Source organism: Cavia porcellus, unplaced genomic scaffold (assembly GCF_034190915.1).
Source record: "Cavia porcellus strain 051 isolate PalLab524CR breed Dunkin Hartley unplaced genomic scaffold, mCavPor4.1 scaffold_9, whole genome shotgun sequence".
NCBI lineage: Eukaryota > Metazoa > Chordata > Mammalia > Rodentia > Caviidae > Cavia > Cavia porcellus.
In genome coordinates, this window is record NW_026947492.1 from 86,582,603 (window position 1) to 86,606,188 (window position 23,586).

A 23,586-nucleotide genomic window follows, 5' to 3' on the forward strand; every position below is an offset into this window, starting at 1 on the left:
GGGATGAAATAAAGGACATCAAGAGGATATTTAGAGAGGTAATAACTGACAATTTCCCAAACATGAGATCGAAAACTGACATCAGGATCAGTGAAGCACATAGAACTCCAAATAGTCATAAAGCAAAATAAACTACACCCACACATATAATAATCACCATCCCAGAAATCCAACATAAGAATAGAATAATAAAAGCTGTCAGAGAAAAAAGACAGATCACTTATAAAGGAAAACCTATCATAATCACAGCAGACTTTTCAGCACAAACAGTACAGTTAAGAAGAGCATGGAGTAAAGTATTCCAGATTATAAAGAAAAATTATTTTCAACCTAGACTGATTTATCCTGCAAAATTGTCCTTCAAAATTGATGGTGAAATAAGATACTTCCATGACAAAGAACAGCTGAAGAAATTCATGGCCACGAGGCAACCCTGAAAAAAATATTGAAAGGCAGTTTAGATATACTTAGGAAAAACCAATTAAACAAAGCAGATAATTAAACAACAGAAAAATAAAGATGCAGCAGCAGAAAGAAAATATGTCAACAATAAATCAACATATAACAGATGTAACGATTAATGTAAATGGTCTCAATGCACCAATTAAAAGAAACTGACTGGCAGAATGTATCAATAAACAAAATCCAACCATATGCTGTCTACAAGAAACCCATCAAATCAAAAGGATACTCACAGACTGAAAGTCAAAGGATGGAAAAAAATACATCACACAATAGGATCCCAAAAAAAAGCAGGAGTAGCCATTCAGTTTGCAGACATTGTGAAATTTAAACCAAAAATTATCGGAAGATATAAAGGTCAATTCATACTTGTTAGGGGAAAACTTCAAGAGGAAAAAGTAACTGTCTTAAATATATAATCACCAAATTCCAGAGCACCCAGCTACATAAAACTAGTAATAACAGAAATGAAAAATCAAATTAGCAGTAACACAATTGTAACAGGAGACCTTAACACATCAAGGGACAGATCAACCAGACAGAAAATTAGCAAAGAAATAACAGAACTAAATCACATCTGTAAACAAATGGACTTGATAGACATATATAGAGTGTTCCATCCAACAACATCAAAATGTACATTCTTCTTAGCAGTACATGAATCATTCTCTAAAATGGACCATATATTAGCTCACAGAACATATTTAAATAAAGGCAAAAGAGTTGAAATTATCCTTTGCATGTTTATCAGATCATAGAGCTTTGAAATTAGAAATTAATGATAAAAGATACTGAAAAACTCCCACAAATACATGGAAACTGAATAACATACTGTTTAGTAATCAGTGGGCCACAGGGAAAATTAAAGAAGAAATTAAACAATACGTACAAGCAAATGAAAATACAAATACAACCTACTGGAATCTGTGGGATGCACTGAAATACGTCCTCAGAGGAAAATATATTGCATTGAGTACCCACATCAGGAAAACAGAACCAAAACAAATAACCTGATGCTATACATCAAACATCTACAAAAAGAAGAGAAAGTCAAGCCCAAAGCCAAAATAAGATTGGAAATTATAAAAATCAGAGCAGAAATCAATGCAATAGATACTAAGAAAACTATCCAAGAAGCAATGAATCAAAGAGTTGATTCTCTGAAAGAATAAATAAAATTGATAAGCCCCTAGTCAACCTTATTTTTAAAAGGGAAGGAAAAGCTCAAATTCATGCAATAAGAAATGAAAAGGTGAAATCACTACAGACTCTATAGAAATACAGAAGATCATCAACATCTATTTCAAAAACCTCTACTCTCAAAGGTTTGATAACACAGAATAAATAGACAGTGTCCTAGAAACATACGAAATACCAAAGCTAGGTAAAGAGGATGTAAAACTGCTGAATAACCCAATCTCTGTTAATGAAATTGAAAATGTAATTAGGTCCGTACGTGCAAAGAAGAGCCCAGGCCCAGACAGATTCACTGCAGAATTCTACAAGAAATACAAAGAAGACCTAATGCTGACACTCCTCAAACTCTTCAATGAAATTGAAAGGGAAGCCATCCTTTCTAAGTCATTCCTGGAAGCAAACATTACTCTAGTACCAAAACCTGAGAAAGATACAACTAAAAAAGAGAACTATAGACCAATCTCCCTAATGAACACAGATACAAAAATCCTCAATAAAATACTGGCAAATAGGATGCAGCAAATCATCAAGCAAATTATACACCATGACCAAGTGGGATTCATCCCAGGCATGCAGGGATGGTTCAACATATGTAAATCAATAAATGCAATTCACCATATCAATAAAGCCAAAAGTAAGAAGCACATGATCATTTCCATAAATGCAGAAAAAGCTTTTGATAATGTCCCACATTCATTCATGATAAGAACTGTACACAAAATTGGAATAGATGGTCCTTATCTCAATAAAATAAAGATGATCTATGACAAACCAACAGCCAGTATCATACTAAATGACCCAAAATTGAAGGCCTTTTGTTTAAAATCAGGCAGAAGACAAGGATGTCCTTTATTACCACTCCTATTTAATATAGTACTGGAAATACTAGCCAGAGCAATTAGATAGGAGAGAAAAATAAAAGGGACAAAGATCAGAAAAGAAGAAGTTAAACTATCATTTCTTGCAGACGACATGATACCTTACCTAGAAGACCCCCAAAACTCCATTGAAAGACTCTTAGATATAATAAATAAATTCAGCAATGTAGCTGGATACAAAGTCAATATTCAAAAATCAATAGAATTCCTATACACTAAACAACAAAATCACAGAGAGAAAAATAAGAAAAGCCAAATCCTTCACACTAGCAACCAAAAAAATGAAATATTTAGGAATTACTCTAACGAAAGAAATGAAGGACCTATAAAGGGAAAATTATAATACACTAAAAAAAGAAATTGAAGATGATCTCAGAAAATGGAAAGACATGCCTTGATCATTTATAGGAAAAATAAATATTGTGAAAATGGCCATTCTCTCCCAAAACTCTTATACAGATTCAATGCAATCCCAATAAAAATCCCATCATCATAACTCATAGATCTAGATAAATCACTCCTAAAATTCTTCTGGAGCCAGAAGAGACCTAAATAGCAAAGACAGTTCTAAGCTACAAAGGCAAGGCAGGAGGCATCACAATCTCTGACTTGAAGTTATACTACAAAGCAACTGTACTAAAACCAACCTGGTACTGGAATCAAAACAGAGTCGAAGATCAATGGAATAGATTAGAAGATGCAACCACCACTACAAACACACTCAACCACCTTATCTTTGATAAACAATCCAAACAGGTTCACTGGAAGAATGACAGTCTCTTTAATGAATGGTGTTGGAGCCTTTCTGACTGCAATGTTCACCAGGTCTGCATGCACCAGCCTCGGAGTTGGATCTGTTGAATTCCCCTTTATTTGACATTACAACCAATAAAGACCTTTGGTGCCGGAAAAATAAAAGTGGTGTTGGAAAAACTGGCTCTCCATATGCCGAAAACTAAAACTAGACCCATGCCTATCACCATGTACTAAATTAAAATCTAAATGGATCAAAGATCTGAATATTAATGTTTTAATATTACACTAAACACTACATGTATTAGAAGACAAATTGGGTAGAAACATTGAAGACATAGGGGCAGATAGAGAATCCATGAACAGGACTCAAACTGCATGGGAAGCCCTTCCCAGAATCTATAACTGTGATCACCTCTTATTAAAAAGTTTCTGCATATCAGAAGAAATCTCCAGCATAATGAAAAGAAAACCCACAAACTGGGAAAAAATCTTAGTTAACTCTCCTTTGGAGAAGGGAATTCTGTCTAAAACATATAGAGAATTTAAAAAAAAATCAGACCCCCTAAACTCAAAGATCCAATCCAAAAATGGGCATCTGAGATTAATATACACTTCTCAGATGAAGATACAAATAGCAAATACATACATGAAAAAATGTTCATCATCATTAGTCATTAGAAAAATGCAAATTAAAACCACACTGAGATTCCATCTCACTTCTGAAAGAATGGCCAGGATCAAGAAAATCATCAACAACAAATGCTGGAGAGGCTGTGGGTAAAAGGAACTCTTCTGCACTGTTGGTAGGAGTATAGAATGGTGCAACCATTTTGGAGGTCAGTATAGAAATTTCCCAAAAAGCCAGGATTTGAAGTCCCATATGTTCCAGCTATTCCCAGAAGAACTGAAAGTATCATACAACAGTGATATATGTGCACCCATGTTTATAGCAGCACAATTTGTAATTGCCAGATCTTGGAAACAACCCAAGTTTCCATCAACTGAGGAATGGATAAAAAAGTTGTGGTATTTTTATACAATGGAGTACTACTCAGCTATAAAGAAGGATCATAATTGAGATATTTATAAATAAATGGATGCAGCTTGAGACTATACTCATATGTGAAATAAATCAAACTCACATGTATGAATACCAAATAGTTTCCCTATGTTAAGAAATGATTCAAATATATAAAAGTGTGTGGTAATCATGATTCCCCATTATGTGGCTTTGAAACCTTATAAAGTTTTCACTGATTAATTGGCTTTATTCTGGGCTGTTTGATATTATTGCTTGTGATGATATGAACAGGTATTTTGAAAAAAACAAAACGTCATAATAGCTAGTGTTTATTTAATATCATCTTGTTTTGAAGTCCCACCAAACTGTGGTTCTTCTGTCTCCATTGGTTTTATCATGTTGTTTCTTAATGGATTATATTATAGGTGATAGTATAAACAAAAATTTTTATAGGCAAAGAGTAATATAGAAACCATTGTTCATTTTCCATTAGCTGGTTCTAAATACCCTGTAACACTTTCATCCTCTTGAATGGTTTCACACTGCCTTGATATGTTTGAAGCCATAGTATACGAAGTTATACTCAAATATTTTAAGGAAAGAGATACTATGATAACTACTATTAAGTCGGGTTATCTTGTGGTGAAGCACTAGGTTGCTGAAATTGTTATGCTTTGACCTGTAGTGTTCTGTTGCTATGTTTACTTTTATCTCAATCCCCTTTTTTAAAGAAAATGTATTCATTTATTTTTTAGTATTATTATTTTTTAACTAAGGGAAAAATTTTTAAAAATTAGCAGAATATATTACAGTAACTTTTTCGATTTACAATTAACTTGATTTGAAGCACTGTATTGCTCCCATCATCTTGTTTTGACTGATTTTACTCTGCTCTGTTCTGTTTGATAGTATCAAGTTTGAGGGTAGAGGCAACTACTTTGAAGGCAATAAGATTCACTATGACACCCATTCTGGTTTGACTATTATCTTCTTTTGAAGTCCTGTAATGTCTCCAATGTTTAGGTTTTGTTGGTCTTGTTCTGTACTGTTTTGTTCAATTTTGTTATACCTAATTATATAGGCAATTCTTTTTCAGGTAGCAAGAGGCCTTATGGTAACCATTGTTGATTGCCTTGTATTCTGTTTTACATCATGTACTATGTCCATCCTTTGTTTTGACTGACTGCTTTGTTTTGTCATATTTGGTTTTATTCTCTTCTAAAAACAAAGTAATAAAAACTATGGGAGTAATAAATTCCCAAATGTGTAAATGTTGTAAAAAAGGAAAAAAGAGTGCTCTAAAGGCTACAACTGTAAGTGTGTTTAGGTGTGTTAAGATAGATGACCATATTCATATTACTAAGTTTGTGTTGCATCATTGAATACAGCTGTTTGCAGTCTTACTGTTTGAATGTCCATTTTGCATGCTTTAATCCTGTAACTTGAACAACTATTTCTAAGATGACAATATATAATCTATTAACTAGTGATTTCTTACTGTTTTTTTTTTGAAATTTTGTATTCCTTGTACCCTTATAGAGTTTTTTTTCTCCTTTAAATAAAATTTTTAAAAAATTATGTTAGCTTCCCTTTGTGAAATGGATGGGTCAAGCTGCAGTTGTGTGTTCATTCTCCTGGGACCTGCAGCTGCTGAGCCTGTTCCATGGCAGTGACAGAAGTGTCAGACCAAGCCAAGTAGTACAAGGACGTTTCCATGATCTGCTTAGGATTCATACTCTACTTTTTCATGAGGCAAAGCATACATTAATGCTTTTCATTAGTCCAGCCACACATCAAAGGGGGCAGTCAAGGACAAGGTAGAAAAATAAGCTACATTAAGAGTTATGATAATAAGGGGTGCATTACATTAAAGGCAGTTAATTTTTAAATGAGTGTGGGAGGAGCTAGATCAACAAGGATTGGAAGCAGGGGATCAGAAGAGCCAAGAGTTATTCCACACACTGCCATGGGGTCAGGGAGTGAGAACCCAGGCAAACACTTGTGGCTCCTAGCTCATGGACTGGGGGAACAGGGCTCAGAAGGGAAGAGCTCCACAGAGTTCGTGTGCATGTGATTGATTCCATGTGGTTGCAGCTTCAGTAAGGCCAGCACAGGTTACCTGGGGGCCAGGAAGCCTGAGGCTACTCTTGTTCAGCACGGTCAGCAATGAGAGAGCAAAGTGAGCTCAAAACACAGAGCGGTGGTGAGCTGCTGGCCGTCTCTGTGTGTTTCCACCTCCACATCTCAGGGGTAGAGCCTTCAGGATGTAAGTGCCCTGCATTTCTTTGCTTTTAAACTCATTAATACAGTAATTCTCTCCTCTCCTTCCTTCCTTTCTTTTTCTCCCTCCTTTTCCCTTTCTTCTTTCTCCTTCCTTCATCCTCTTCCTTCGTCTTTCCCTCTCTCTGCGTCTTTGTCTCTCTGTCTCTGTTCTCTCTGTGCCTGTTTTTATCTCTCTCTTTTCTTTTCTCCCTCTTTCTCTCTCTCTCCCTCTCTGTCTCTCACTGAGGATGTACCTCAGGATCCAGATACACTAGGCAAGCATTCCACTGAGCTGTGGATACCTCCCCAAACCTATATATATATTTTTTGAAGTCAACTCAAACCTAAACCCTAACAGTGAAAGACACTGGACAACATAGTTTCTGGCCTGCATTAAATTGACAGAATATCTATTACAGGTGAGGAAGGGTACTGTCTAAGAGGGAGAGGGGAAATATTTGCTATGTAGTTGCTGACCAGCAACCTACATTGTTTTGAGTGAATTCCAACTTTGAAGACTAAGATATTGTTCTTGCCCACTAAACTTTAATTATGAAAATTTCAGATATGCTTCAGTCTTGAGTAAACGTGAGAACTAAACCCAGAAGAAGATATTTATTATCCTTGCCTGATAAATTGCAAGTGGTCAGAAATGTTTTTTTTTCCTTTAGTGGGTAACTGTAGCTTATGGCAAAATAGATCCAAGAAGTAATCTAGGCCTTTCTCTGACCTCTGATCTCTATAACTCCCCGACATAAAGAGGTGCTCATTCTCATTCAGAATCTACTTCCCAGTAATTTCCTGGAAACCAGGCCTGCCCAAGTCTCCTTGTGGTGTTGCAGGAGGGCTGCACTGATGATCTTACCTCCTTAGGGCCCCAAGCAGCTGATGCTGAAGCCACAGGCGAAAGGCCTGCGTGCATGCTCTATCCAAGGCAGGGACTGTAGATCACCTGCTGACCAACTGATGGTGCAGGTGCAGTAACTGTCTAGCTGGGACTCAACTGAGAGGGAAGAAGGAGGGTGAGGAAAAGCTGTTCACCACCTTCTGCGGTGGAGAGGGGTCATGCAGGCTAACGTCAGAGGGCTCCGTTTTCTTAGAGTCTTTATTAGAGGTAAGTGTCTTCATCTATTGAAAGTAAAATTAACCAAAGCAGTGCGAATACTTACCAGAAGAGATAAAAGAGGTTAATGCTGGCATTTATATCTCTATAGTCATGAATTGATTTGGAACCCTACTAATTAATATGATTGTTACTGTTTCTACTTGGATAAAGACTTTGGATGCAAATAATAAAGGATACATATTTCAGGAATACACATTCTTTTACTCCTTTCAATATTAGCTTTTTAGTAAATAGTTCATATTAATCTCCAACAGTTGTCTTACTTTACCAAAACCAAGAAACCTCAGTCAGGGATTTTTTTAAGCACAATAAAAAAAGGATAGATATAATACAGAATTAAGAAAAACAGAAATCAACATTAGTTAATATATTGCTTATTATCATTGTATTAGAAATTGGTGTTCAGGTTACAAGATCAAGGCATAAAAGGACTTTATGACCTAGAATCCTTTCGCTTCCACAAAGGAAATAAATGACCACCTTTTAAATTTATCTTGCTTCTGTTAAAGAGTGTTGGTGATTTTCAGGGGAAAAGTACCAAAGTAGGAAGAGAATAGAAATGTACCTAATTAAAAAAAAAAAAAAAGATACAATACGATTTCAAAACTGTTAAAGTTGGGCTGAGAATTTAGCTCAGCGGTATAAGCACCTGCGTTGCAAGCGCGTGGTCATGAGTTCGATTCTGCCCCTCAACCCCCGTACCGATAAAAAAAAAAAAAAAAAAAAGCTGTTGAAGCCCATGTGTGTCAGGTGATTTAGTGGTTATGGAAGATGCTAAGGGCAGGAATCACCGAATGACTTCATGGTTGTGCTAATCTTCACAGCGCAGAGTGTAATTCACGGCCAGCCTCGAGGCTCTAGTATCAGGTTATTCATTTGCACCCTCCGGTCCTATAATCCAAATGACATAGCATTTTTAAGACACTAGTGTAAATTAGTTTTAAAATCTGTTCATGTAAAAAGAAAAATTAAAACCGAAGAATGCAGTCACTGTTTTTGCTGACATAGTAATTTGAAAACAATATAAATTAAATCAAACAATGAAAATTATTTAAAATATCTTTAAGAGTTTTATACAAAACTCATGGGCTTATCAACCATGGGATGGCTAAAAACAGATGTAGTATTTTTGTACAATAAAGTATTACTCAGCTATAAAGAAGAATAATTTTGAGGCTTTTATAGGTAAATGGAGGTAACTTAAAATGATACTCATAAGTGAAATAAATCAAACTCACATTTGTAAATATCATATTGTTTCCCTAGTGTAAAAAAAACTGAAAAAAATAATAAGATCCAAAATGTGCAATAGATATTGGGATAATGAAAGAGAAAGAAAGTGCTCAAAAGGAAAGAACATCTGGGGTAGGGGAAAGAAGAGAAGGAAGAAGGGAAAAGACTATAGGTATATAGGTATACAAACATACACATGTGTATATAAACATTTACAGGATAGATAACTATACTACTAATCCCCATTAGTGTATTCAAAACAACAGTTTGTGCTTTCATTGTTTGATTATTTGATCATTTTTTTCATGCCTAAATCTTGAACAACTACTTCTAAGATAACAACATGCAATATGTTAATTAATATTAATTTCCTACAATATTTTTGAAATTCTGTTTCATTTCTATGTTTCTGTTTTGCTTTAAAAAAGACACTCTTCAGTTTTAATGTTGAAGTAACATTGACAAATTTGAAAGAATGTGAAATCATGTAAATGTCTTAACTAATTTTAAAACATTGGTTTAAATGTGAGTTTCCTATTTTACCTTTTAATGTTGTGGGGGATTTTTTCCTTCACTGTGAACAGTGCATGAGTCTGACAGCCCGTCTTCTACAAGTGTAGCAGTTATGTCAGCTAAAGGGGCTTTAGATCTATATTGGCTTAAACACCCCACTTCAATGCAGCGCACGACAAAAATATAACTTGCTATTCCAAACAGGTTTGCTCTTCCAAAACCACACATTATGAGCGGCATCAGCTTTGAAATTCAAATGCCAGATAATTTGGAAATCACTTTTGAGGAGGGAAATATGTCGGGAAGCATTCTCCCTTGCCTGACTGGATTGCAGTTGGAAAAGGCAATGAGCAGCAAAGTCCCCCATCGCTAAGATAAATTGGGCATCTTGGTCTTTTGGGGATGTGAGTCCCTGCTAAAATTTCACAGAGCATCTTTGCTGGGAACCTTAAAACCCCAGAAGGCCTCTGCCGCTTGAGATCCAGGATGGAATAATGGCATTTACCTTATCTTCCTTAATCCTGTGATTTGTTGATCTGTAAAATGGCAAGAACAGCTTGTCCCTTTTTTAGAGGGTTGTAGTGAAGATCAAATAAAATAACAGACAGGATTTCTGCACAGGACTTGGAATACCTTAGACATGTGCTGTATGTTTAAGTTTCCTGTCCATTATTCCAGGTGCCAGGCTTGCTGGATTACAAGCAAATTGCAGGAATCCATAAGCAGGTACATGGAAGATAAGAGAAATTAAGTCATTGGTATTGAAAGTAAACACAATACATATCTAATTACTCTGTCTGTTAAAGTGTTCTATTGACCACATTTCACCTAACTTTCTAATTACAAGCTTATTTAAAATATATTTTAATCATTCTGCATGCGTTTAGTTAATTTACCATATATTGATATTTTAGGCACATTTCAGGTTTTTTTTTAAATTTAGGCTAAAGACTCCTGCCATGCATAAAATTTTATACAATGCATAAAATTTATATGATCTTATGAATAATGAGTGCTTTGACATCTTTAAGTATAAGCATGTTTATTTTTCTCCCTAGGGTATGCAAGTTGGGAAACTAAACACCTTTAGTCACCTCCTCTAAAAACGTCTATATGAAGTCCTAAATTTATTAGTGTAGTTTAACTTTTTTTTTTTTTAGGGCAATGAGCAAACTGGCTTTTAGGGAAAGCATTGTTTCTGATGAAATGCTCACTCATGGAGTCCCCTTATACAGAACCCAGGAGTCCAAAGATTCAGTGTTTCATTGCTTAGACCCTAGAAACCGATTTCCAGGTGAGGTGGGCTCATCAGTGACACATCAAGCATGTCCCAGGACTAAAAATAGTGAAACAGGACGTGGCCTGACCTAAGGCATAAACAGCAGAAATGTTGCCAGACTTCAGGAGTGTGCTTGTCCCACAGCCCGCAGCCCCCTGCAGTGTCCCATTTCCATCCCTGTTGGTAACCTGGGTCCTAATGATTAATTTTCACCCCAGCCCAAACCCAGAAACTTAAATATAGAGGAGCACCTTCACTCCCTGGCCTGTAACGGTCTGCAAACTTGAGTCCTCGATCCACTCTGAGACAAGAAGCAAATAGAGCAAAACATTGTACAGAGTGATGAGCAAACTGTGATTTCCCAGGTCACAGCACATCCAGCCTGATTCTTTCAGCTGCAGAGGCGACTGTCTTATAATTTAAAAGCATTGTGGGTCCCAAAGCATGGTAGAGACACCTGCTTCACTCCTGCTGATAGCAGGCAGGTGACTTCCTCACTCCTCTTCCCTCACTCCTCTATTTCAGTGACACTAACTTCTCACCTCTCAAGGAAGCCTAGCCTGGCCTCCCTATTTAATATGCATGTCCCAGCCTCATCCCTCAGACTTCCAGTCCCCATGACCTGTTCTCTATTTTCTTTCCCAGAAAATCCTTTCTCTCTCTGTAAAGCCCTTCGCCATCTGAAATGCCTGCTCCCCTGAGTGGATCTGTTGACTCATTTCATTCACTGATTTTTCCCAAGTGCCTTCAGCAGAGCCAACACGTGGTAAGATTCCAGCCAACATTTACTACACATGGGAGCAGAAGATACTCAGGGAGTAGCTCTCCTTCTTACTGTCTAAGGAAGAAGCTACAATTTCAGTATTTCACATGGCTTCACCACAAGGCTGGAAAAGCAAGGGCCTGATTACTGCAAAATAAAATCCACATTCCAGCATTCTCATCAAAAAGAGTTTGGCCACAGTGGCCGGCTCCAGGGGTTCATTTCTGTGTGTTGGGGTCCTCTCGTGGCTCTGCTTCCTCTCTTCTGCTTTTGTTTTTTCACCTTCTTTCTCAGTTTTTCATGCTTACCTGTGCTACGCCTTGTGCTGTTAGCTGTCTTGACAGAGTAAAGTTTCACATTTATGGATGTGGCACTAAATTCAGAGTGCTTGTTTGTTTAGTCTTGATTCCATTTTCTAGCTAGATTGTATACTGAACTCAATCCTCCGCTGAATCTTCTTTGTAGGGCTGTTGTGTGAATGAATAAGAGCTTATGTGAATCACTTATAACAGTGCCTGGCATACAGTAAACTCCTCAGAATAAAATGAAAGTTATTTTATTTTTGGCCCAAGTGAACTATAAACTTATTTAGTGTAAGAATCACCAGGCTTCTCATTTATTCTGTGTCTCCTTTGGGTCACAATAGCAGTGATATACAGTATTTGCTCAATAATTTTTTGACTTCTCTATCTGGTTTTTTGTTGGGAGCCACCACATTGCCGAGCCGCTGCATATAGCAATCATGCGGCCTGTGGTAAAGAGTAAAGCCTGAGTTAGATTACCCCTCCCATCGAGCACGTTACTTTCCTGCTTCCTGGTTGAAACAACCCGCTCAACAATGTAGTTTACCTCGTAACTAATGACGTTAGCCAATCAGCTTGCATCGCCGGCTTTAACATGATTGGGCGCTGTATCTGCATATATACTAGTGCCTCTTCCGCGAGAGGAGAGAAGCACGGAAGGAGCCGCGGAGAGCGGACCGGTAGAGGCTTCGGAGCGAAGCACGGAAGGAGCCGCGGGGAGCGGACCAGAGGAGGCTTCGGCTGGGAGCGATCCCAGGGCAGGCTGTACAGAGAGAAAATAAAAGAAAAGGTTGTCCACTGCCAGACTTTGTCGTGTGTCCTTCCTGCCGGCCGGGAGCGACACCGACACCTGGTGGCCCGTACGGGGACTGATCACCCCCGAGACGTGGTGGTGGACAACGCTTCTTGATACAGCGCTGCAAGACAGGTGAGTAGAGGATAAACTTGGGCCCTGGGTGGCGCGCACCTACAGGGTTTTTAGACTCCTCTCAGACTCACGCGTAAGTGGCGGATTCCTTAGGCCTCACGCGGTGAGTAACCATAAGTGATTTGGCAGAAAGGACCACTCCTATGGATACATCCAAAAGTATCACCTGCCAAAATTATTGAACATTACCCGAAAACAGTCGCCACCCTGGCCTTAGAGGCGATTGCTAGAGCCGTCCAACATTTTGGCTCTGAACCCCAAGCCATTCGGGTACCCTATACAGCTAGCCAGATCAAAGTTTTAACCGCTTGCATAGATGCTTGGGCCATACTAAGATGCACCTTCCTTGGGGAGGTGGACAATCAATATCCCAAGGACCCTTTGCTACAATTTGTCACTCACCATCCGATTAGCCCATTGCCTTAGCGATGACTATTTACACAGATGGGTCTAAGACAGGGGTGGGAGCCTATGTTGTTTCAGGCGCGGCTCCAGTTAGCGTACAGTTCGAGCCAGATCAACCCCAAGTGGTACAATTACAGATTGTCATGACTGTCCTCGAAAAATTCCCAGAGGCCCTTAATATTGTTTCTGACTCCAAGTACGTGGTCAATGCTATGCAGGTTCTTGAAACACCAGGCCTAATCAGACCAACCTCCAAAGTGACTAACCTGCTCCTATCTATTCAAACCTTGCTCCAGAACAGACCTTTTGGGGGGCCTGGAAGGCCTACTTCCCTATGTCCTACCACTGTTGGGTCCCCTGTGCTCTTTGTTTCTGCTTCTGCTTATAGGACCATGCTTACTTCGCTGGGTTACATCGTTTATCAACGGACGCCTTACGGCGGCCCGACGTCAAGTCTGTATGGTTGCCCACGCGGCTCTGGCGGCGGTCCAGAACGGACAAAATGACCCCCAGACATACGCGTGGCTTGCTCGGTTGGCCTATGACAGAGTTTAAATGCTGCGGGTTTCCCACATTCTCCTCTCTGGGTGACATCATAAAGCTGGGTAGGTGAGTCAATGACGGGTAAGAGCATGCCTCCCCAGCATGACTCAACCTAAGACAGGCCCTACCCCATACCGCACGAAAGCCACTGAATTACTAGGTTCCGCCCGAACCAAATGTCGCCCCGGGGGGATCATGCGGAGCGACATGAGTGTATGCCTGTGTGCATCCAGGTTCCGTCTGGTTCCTTCCTGGCCCTGGAAAAAGGACGAGGGCCTCGGGGCCTCGGCAGACTTGGGGACGGCCGACCCGGGCCGACGCCGAGAGCCCATGGTGGGCCTCCTATCAGGGCATAGGCCTCTACACTCAATTCAGGACGGGCTGCGATGCATAGACTCATTTAAAATAAAAAAGGGGGAGATGTTGGGAGCCACCACATTGCCGAGCCGCCGCATATAGCAATCATGCGGCCTGTGGTAAAGAGTAAAGCCTGAGTTAGATTACCCCTCCCATCGAGCACGTTAGTTTCCTGCTTCCTGGTTGAAACAACCCGCTCAACAATGTAGTTTACCTAGTAACTAATGACATTAGCCAATCAGCTTGCATCGCAGGCTTTAACATGATTGGGCGCTGTATCTGCATATATACTAGTGCCTCTTCCGCGAGAGGAGAGAAGCACGGAAGGAGCCGCGGAGAGCGGACCAGTAGAGGCTTCGGAGCGAAGCACGGAAGGAGCCGCGGGGAGCGGACCAGAGGAGGCTTCAGCTGGGAGCGATCCCAGGGCAGGCTGTACGGAGAGAAAATAAAAGAAAAGGTTGTCCACTGCCAGACTTTGTCGTGTGTCCTTCCTGCCGGCCGGGAGCGACACCGACAGTTTTTCTTAACTACAGTGAAGGCAAATTCTCTCATGATGTCCCTGAAGATATCTATAAAACTATAAAGCAAAAATGAATTTTACACACTGTGAGAGTATTAGTTCTTATGACAGTAGTCTTCTTTATCTGCTTTTCACTTTAATCATTTTCGGTTACCTATCATCAACCCAACCTGAAATTACTAAATAGGAAGCTCTAGAAATAAACACTCTGTAAGTCTTATACTGTACATCTTTCTGAGTAGCATGATGAAATCTTGCACCATCCTTCTTCGCACTGTCCTGCCCCAAATATAAGCCATACTTTTGCACAGCATATCCACATTGTATGTGCCACCTGTGTGTTAGTCCTTAGCTCCCCACCTCAGTAATTAGATTGACTTAAGTTGTTGCAGCACCTATGTATTAATAACTTTTATTTTTAATAATGGCCCCAAAGAACAAAAGCTGGAAATTCCAAAGACCAGCCATAAAGACCAGCCAAAAGTGAGAGTTATTGCCTCAGTGAAGAAATAAAAAGACTGGATGCCAAAGTTATTAAAATCTGTGGTAAGAACGAGTTCTCTACCTTTGAATTTATGTAGAAGAAAATAAAGTCATGACAGTTTTACTGTCACACTTGAAAGTGAAAAAAGTACTGGAACAGTATATGATAAGTTCTTAGTTAAAAAAATCAGTAATAAACACACATATGTACATGCGTACACACACATATATGTAATTTGGTGCTATTCATGACTTCAGTTATTTTCTGAGGGTCTTGGGCTGGGGCTCTTTGGATATATCCTCTATGGTTAAGGGACACTACTGTTTACTCACAGTTTTTTGAAAAACTCAGAGTAAAATTACTTCATATTGTTGGTTCTTAGCACCATCAACTTCTTGGTCTTCTGCTTTAAACCACATATATTTGAGTTTTGTCCATTTGGGTCTTGTTTCTGAGGTTACAATCAGTCACATTAAAGGGCTTACTACTTTGCTTAAGTATCTTCTGTCTAGGTCACTTGATAACTTTTTATGGGTCATGCACCAAATGCTCTTTTACTCTATTATTGCCTTAGGTCAATAAAGATAATAATTGTTTCAGAACTTTGGCCATTGGGAAAATTACAGACTTCTCCATGAAGACAGTACAGGGTCCAGGGAAATATACAGTGTGTATCTTATCAGCTTCAGCTGCCTTCTCATCAGATGATGCTGCCAGTGATTCCATAAACCTTGAAGGGGCACCTTACCAACCCAGGAATGCATCTCACTCTCCCCTCTCTGTTTGAGACATCTGTTTCATCCGCTGAACTGGGCCTTGTTTCTCATAAGCAGGATTCAAGTCTGTTTTTATCCCTCACTACATGTAGTACAGTGCTGAGCATGCCAGGGCTAATCCATAAGTGTTTCACAGTGTGATCAGCTAGAACACCGGTGAGTATGACAAGCACCCGCTTTCCTGCTGGTCCTGGTTCCTAGATAAAAACTTTACGCTCTGGCTAATTGAGGAGAGGAAGCACAAAAATGAGTTTAACTAGTTCTGATTCTAATGTTCTTTTCTATAGTTGACAAGATTTCTTAATTTTTGTTTTAAATTTTCTGTCCCTATTTTCCATTTCTTGTAGCTGAGGACTTTCTAGAAACTTCTCTACCCCTCACTAGTTTGTCATAAACTGTTGCAGTGGGTCTTGGGATTTGCTGACACTATGTACCATTTTTGGACTTGAAGGTTTTACAAGTCATTATCAGAGAGCTGTTTTAAACCCCTTTTCTGGTGTCCCCCAAATATGTTGTCTCTTCACCTCTTACCTTGGCAGGATTTTCAAATTTTCCCCTTTAAAAAGACCCAAGTAATAGTTAAAAGTATGCTTTATTTTGAGAACATCAGCCTTGTTTGTGGTCAAATTGTTCCAAATTTTTCATGTTTGTGTTCACAGTCCAATGGGTTAATTTTGCTTTATTTAAAAATAAAATAACTGAAAGGGAAAATAATTAGATAAAGTCTTCTGAAAAGAAAAGAAGCTTTATTCTCCCTATTTATACAAAATAGAACATTTTATTCACTATTGTGGAAAAGGTTTTATTTTACTTAAAATCAAAATGTGTAAGTTTTCATAATGTAATGCTTTGATGGATTCACTAAACTTGTCATTAAAATGGAGACTGCCTTAACATATATAATTATTGATGTTTGGCGAAAACATATTTTTCCTTGTCTCTTTACCTGTTCCTCACCTAATTAAACAGAATGAGGAACACAGCTTTTATGCTGCATTGATGCCTCTCTTGAGACTTTGCAGCATAATCAACCGACTGTGCCTGTGTAAGTTTGCCTGGCGACTCTGAATTGTTAACACTCCTTTTCAATTGGTCCACTTGGCTTCCTATTGGTAACAATGCTAATAATGTCTCAATGCAAAGAAAGAACTTAGATTGTAGAGCTGATTCATGGGAAGTGGGCCACAGCATGGAAGAAAATTACCTGGACTGGGCCTATCCCGTAGGTTTTAAGGTTGGAGTGAGATGCAGACAAAACTGCATGAAATGGGAGATGTTGTGGCTCAAATGGTAAAGTGGGTGTCTGAGGTCAGGCAAGGCTCACAATCCACAATGACTATCCGTCCTGTGGGTGAGTCCACTGAAGGTAATCAGACCTAAACCTTAGTGAACTACCATGACAGGACAAGAGAAAACAGGGATGTTCCTACAGATAGTGAAGCATCAACCACACTGGGAGACTCCACTGTTGGTACAGAATACCAATCCTGGATGCTGTAAGTGCACAGGAGGTGACCAGTCACAAGGACAAGACAGGCTAAGTCCAAAGGACAAGAGGTATACAAGGAATAGAGCTTAGACAAGTTGAAATGAATTATGTCTCCTAATTCCTGTATATCCCCTAATGGTTTTAATCCATTCCATTCTTCAAAGAAGTAAGAACTTTATTATATCTTCCTCTTCTTTCTGGAATGTTCCTAGGGCCATCCATTCCTGATCTTTTTAACACCGAATACTGCCATGTTGTCAGTCTCCTTTTATATCACTTTTTATGACTGTCTCACGACCTTGTGACTGTCACAATTTTAGAGCAGAAGCTACACATTCTGGGGGATGAAGATCAAATGAGATTGTAATGGTTGATACATTGTGTCAACTTGAGAAGCTTAGAAATTTAATGAACCAAATCAGCAGGGGGCCGAGGTTCTCACTTTGTAAGTATCCTGAGCCTGTGCAAGAGGAGGGTGCAGAGAAGCTGTGAGTGCTACACTAGCCCTAGGGCCGAGTAGCCTGCTTACAGAAGAAGGGAGGAGAAGAAGCTTGCTCTCCCCCACTTTTGCTCTTGCTGCTTTTGCTGTCTTCTGCTGCCTTGAAGTGTTGCTCTGTGCCATGTGCCCCTCTGCCTTGGAGTCAACTGATTGCTAACTGAAACCACCACCAACTGTTAACTAAATAAATCTTTCTTTCCTTTATTTTGGGCAACAGGTATTTTGTCACAGCAATGAGAGAAAAGTAACTAGGACAGAGATCTACTCACTGCCTGCTTAATGAGCTTGTATGCTACCCTGGGGAGATAAGACCAGAATAAAAGAGGAAGGAGAACTTAAAAATAGCACTTCTGGCATTTGGAGCACAACAGGTGTGAAACTGTCCATTACTTCACTGAGGAAGTGTCTTTGGAGCTGAAGAACTGTGGTTCAACACTGAAGTAACAAACACTGAAGAGCAAAGGAGAATAAGGGGAGCAAAAGCCCTGCGGATTTGGTGAGAACAAAAAGTTCCTCAGGAACGAAATAAGTCTCACCTTTGAGAGAGCACTTTGTGCAGAGGCCATAGGGTGCTGTGACTGCGATGCTGGAGAGAAGAGTCTACAGCTCTCCTTCACTGCCTGTAGGGAAGAATTATCTTAAAGACTTTCGCCTCCCCCCGCCCCCGCAGAAACCTCCTTTCTTGGAACATATTGTTGGAGAGCTGTGAAACTTGTGAAAAGCATGAATTATAGGTGTTATCTACACTTAGTTCGCGGTTCTATAGAGCCTGCCATGTTTTCACAAAATGTTTGAAACTCCTTTATTATTAAATGTTTTCATCTAACCTCCTGCATGTCACCTACTAAGATCACATCCGACACCAGCACTGAAGTAGTTATATTCTCCAGGACACAAGTTTGTTTTCCCTTGTTAAGTTTTGGCTCACTTTATGTCTTCTATCACAGATGTGTGCCTTCATCTGTCTTTCAGAAAAGTGCCTGCTTTTGAAATTTCTGCTATTTGTGCTGTTTGTGAAAGAAAGAGAGAAAGAGACAGGCAGACAGACAGAGAGACAGACAGACAGAAGCAGAGGCACAGACAGACAGAGGCAGAGAAATTTTTTTAAAATGGAGTTAAAATTTTTATCACTTAAAGGAATGTTAGGAATATAATATTAGACAATAAACAGTCAACCTACATTTGGCATTGCCCTGGACATTTGCTTACTAGTAAACGTAGAAAAATAATTTTTCTATTTACCAGATTTACCAGTAAAGTAGCTTTACTTATCCTTATTCCTTTGCTTTCAACATTTCTGACTCTCTTCAGAAAGAATCATGGCGGTCACACTGTTCGCTGGTGTACACAGCTTTAAGTATCATTTTGCTCGCAGCCAAATGGTCTCCCTCTGGATACACACTGGTTCTCCTACATCTGTTTATGCTCCCTCCAGCTGGTAAGAGATGTCTAGTTCAATGTATGAATGCTCAGTATTTTGGCTCTTTACTAATATGTCAGTGGAAATTAAATTAGCAGTGATTTCTCTTGATCATAAAATAATCTGAATTATTGATCTTAAAAAGTTTCAACTACTTTTACTTTGTATTTTCCTGATATTTTTTGTATTTATTCCACTAAATAAATATTTTCTAATTTGACCTGATAGTCACTCTTAAAATTATCTTAAATTTCTCCTGTCATTAAAATTTAATTACTATTTTAAGTGCTGTAAAATATTGGCCAAATCCATATGAAAAGCTTACCTAAACATACAGATACAGATGTAATCATATATATGTACATATATAAATATACATACCCAGTCATATATAAATATACATATTTAATTTAAACATGTTGTTATAATTGAGATACAAAAAACTCAGGTAGTACTTCCGGTGTATAGATTGATAGGTGTTTTATAGGGCTGCACCCAGGCAGCCCTCACCACAGTGTAAGGAAGCAATCAATTCTCAACTGTCCTCATCCTTGTTCGTAATCTGTTAGATTTCTCAGGTTCTCATTTAATTAAAAAACCTCACTCTATTTCTATATATTCTATTGCTTTCTGTATTATGAAATTTTATATAGGAGGAATCATACAATATTCACTCTTTTAGTCTGATATTTTTCAGTTAGAATAATCATTGGTATTATAGGAATTGTTAAAGCAGTAGTTTATTACTTTTAGTGTGCAGTTTTATTCTATTATGTGGCTATATCATAACTTCGTAAAGTCTTCGCTTACAAGGGAGCATTCTTTCTGGTTTTTGCCAATTACTTGGAGAGCCCTGATGACAGTTTGTGGATAGGCACTTTTTCTCTCTCTGGGTTAAACACCTAGTGGTGGGATGGCTAAAGCTTAATATTGTTGGTGAATATTTAACTTTTGAAGAATTTCCTCTTTTTCTAAAATAATGACGTTGTTTTACATTCCCAATAGCAGTGTGTAAGTTCTGTTTCCTGTTGACTCCCAGGAAGCCTGCAGTCAGTCTGTAATTTTTGCAATTCTAATAGGTGTTTATTAGTAACTTATTTTCTTAGGTGTAGATGTTATCTGCATTCATCTGATGACTAAATAATGTTTGGCATCATTCTGGAGCTTCTTTGAGAAGCATATGTCTTCTATTCTAAGGTTCTTTCTATTTTAATTAATTTTAAAAATTAATTTGTTTTCTTTTTATTGGAATTTGTGAAGTTCTCATATATTTAGATAAATTCCCTTTGTCTGACATATACTTTACAAGTATTTCCTCCAAGATCCTGGTTTCTTCTCCTTTATTTTAATAATATCTTTCAAGAGCTGAAGTGCTTAATTTTGGTGGAGTCCAGGATGTACTTTTCTGGTTTGTGTTCATGATGTTGTATGGAAGAAGTGTTGGGCTCACCCGCACTCACGGTGTTTCCCAGAGAATTTTTCACGTTTCGGGTTTTATGTCTGTGTCTATGGTGTGTTTTGTGTTGGTTTTTAAGTGAAGAGAGGCGTGGCTCAGAGTGTTGTGGTTTTCTGCTGCACGTGGACGTCCACTTTTCTGTTCCCGTTGTTGCAAAGACTGGCCTTTCAGTGCTGACTCACGTTTGCGTCCTCATCAGTCCTCAGTTGTCCCATAGAAGTGAGTCATTTTCATCTTTCTGTTCAGTCAGGGTATTTACTGTTAAACCAATAGCATACGAATTCATCATTTTTACTCAGTGATAAGTCTTGCAATAAGGTTGTTTACTGTTTATTTTGTTTCTCTTTTTTTTTCTTCACAACTGTTCCATTCTTTTTAACATGTAGCACAACATACAGCAAACTGTCCTGGACCTCCTAACACTAATGAAAATGGGCAGCTATCATGCCGCTGTTGGTTATTTCTGGAAGTTCAGAAAATGTGGAAATTTTTTTTGCCATTTTGTTATTATTCATTTAATTATTACAAAATAAAGTATTCATTCCCCAAACTGACTTTTAAGCTTTGAAGAAGAAGAAAGCAAAAAGCAACATGAATTGTTAGTGTGAGAGACTCACCAGGCTGTTCTCATGTGTTTCTCAGAGGCACACATAGTTGCATCAACATTGATATTTACAGCTTCAGATAGAAATGTGATTTATGACACTGATCAATGTATCACATGATGAGACAACTGAGAAGAAAATACATAATAGAGTTGTGTCTTAGAAATCCAACTTTCAAAAAACAATTGAAAACTAGCAAATGTTACCACAGCAAAAAGTTAGTAAAGACACAGATTTATTCTGGAAGCAATGTCGTATTCCTTTCAAATCTAGAGGACAAGTTTTGAAGAAAGGCTGTATGTTGGCTGATGGGGAAAAGTGAAGTCTTTCTGTACACACAGGTAAAATCTCTGTGAAGCTGGACACTAGTGGTCGGCTCTTCAGCTCCTATCACTGACATATTTTTTCATACTCTCTTGCCTTTCCTGTTTCAGAACTTTTTCTTGATTTATTATTAAGCATAGATTCCTTACTGGAATTCATCCATTTCTGTGCATGTGTGTGTGTGTGTGTGTGTGTGTGTGTGTGTGTGTGTGTGTATGCTTTTGCTGGTTGAACTCAGTGAATAAAGTGTAGTATTACAAATCAGTAAATACAATTTTAAAATGTTTACTTGATGCTATAAAATAAAAAGAAATAGGAATGATTAAATTTATTTGTCCATTTGTCTTGCTTTTCATTCAGTTGGTGGCTTCTGACAGGACGGCATTAGTGGGACTAATTTTCTGACAAATCTTCCTGTAAACTATGCTGTGAGTTACATTTTCATCTGCAAATTCAAGAAAAAAACACATAACTTTGAGCTATATTCGAGGGAAGGGATTCAGGGTCAATCTGTATATAAAATTCCATGGCCTTCATGCAGCATGCAGTGATATTTTTGTTCTTATATCTGTTCTGGAATGGAAGAGTTAATGCTATTTTAACATATTTCCAATGTTTGATTATCACTAAATATTGGTTGATATGAAATACCTCATAGAATTTAAGAAGACAGTTACAGATTTATTTTTTGTTTGTATGCTTGTTTTACCTTTTGAAAGGTTTTGCTGTATTTTTAGGTAGTCTTCAAATTTCTTGAATTACCATAGTATGAAATATAAATACTAAAATCTTTTTTATAGCTTAGATTTTTTTATTATATGAAAAAATAAAACTAAAATAAAATACGACAATAACAGTAGTTAATATATTACATATTATCCTCAAAGTAGTTACTCATAGCAGAAGATACAGACATAAAAAATTCTCCAAATGATATTAGCCCAAAACTTTTCTTTAAATGAACTAAGAGAAACTAAACATTTCATTTTAACTGTCTGATTTAATCTTTTGAACAAGCTAACCAAATTAATATTCAATTTGCAAACTGTGGAATAAAGACAGATTGGTTCAGAGACATAAACAACTCCTAATCATTAGGTTTAGTCTTATAATTCTGTGATGTCTGACTGTACTTTTTACCTGAAGACAATTTTATCCAAATATATTGATTTCTATAAAGTAACTGTGAGGCATGTTACAGGGTGGACACTATTCACAAGTGTATTCAGAGGATCAAGTTGGTAATTTCATTCATCCTCATAGAAATGAAAAAGATTCTTGAGGAGCAGGACCAGAAATTGACTTTAAATCATTATTTGGTGACCTGACAGAGAATGATACATGCTTTAACTCAACCTCACAGGTGCTAAAAAGTAAAGAATTTAAGGAAAATACCTTTACTCTCCTAAGAAGTAAAGTCCTTTTTAAGAAGTTTCTTAGTTAACCTAGTTCCACCAGTTGCAGTTGGAAGGTCTTTGACTCCTGAAGTAAAAACGTGGAGAAGAGAAGGGGAGTGACTGAGCACACACACATGAAAAGATGTGCTCAGGCAGGAGACGGAATCTAATACTCATCAGAACTGCAGTGCCTTTGAGTTTCGTACACACAGGAACCTGGGTAACATCACCCACAATGGTTTTTAATTTCACTCAGTGCTAATCTGGGGTTTGAAATTTTCTGAGGAAAGTTGCATAGTGATTCCTGTGGTGTCCTTCACGTGATTTTGACATGCAGAAGTTAATTATTTTTTAAATGAGAAAGGGAGTAGGAAGAGGGAAAACATTACTTGTATCCGTTGTTGTGCTAGAGATTTCACTTGTAGAATCTCGTTCACTGCTCGCAGTTACTCTGCAGAAAGATGCCCTTGTTTGAAAGATGAAGAAAAGATCACAGCATGGGCAGCTCACTTTCACTCACTGCCTGGTGCCCACTATGGTGAAGAGAGTAATTTCACACACTTTGGCTGAAGTGTTTCCTGATGTCAAGCG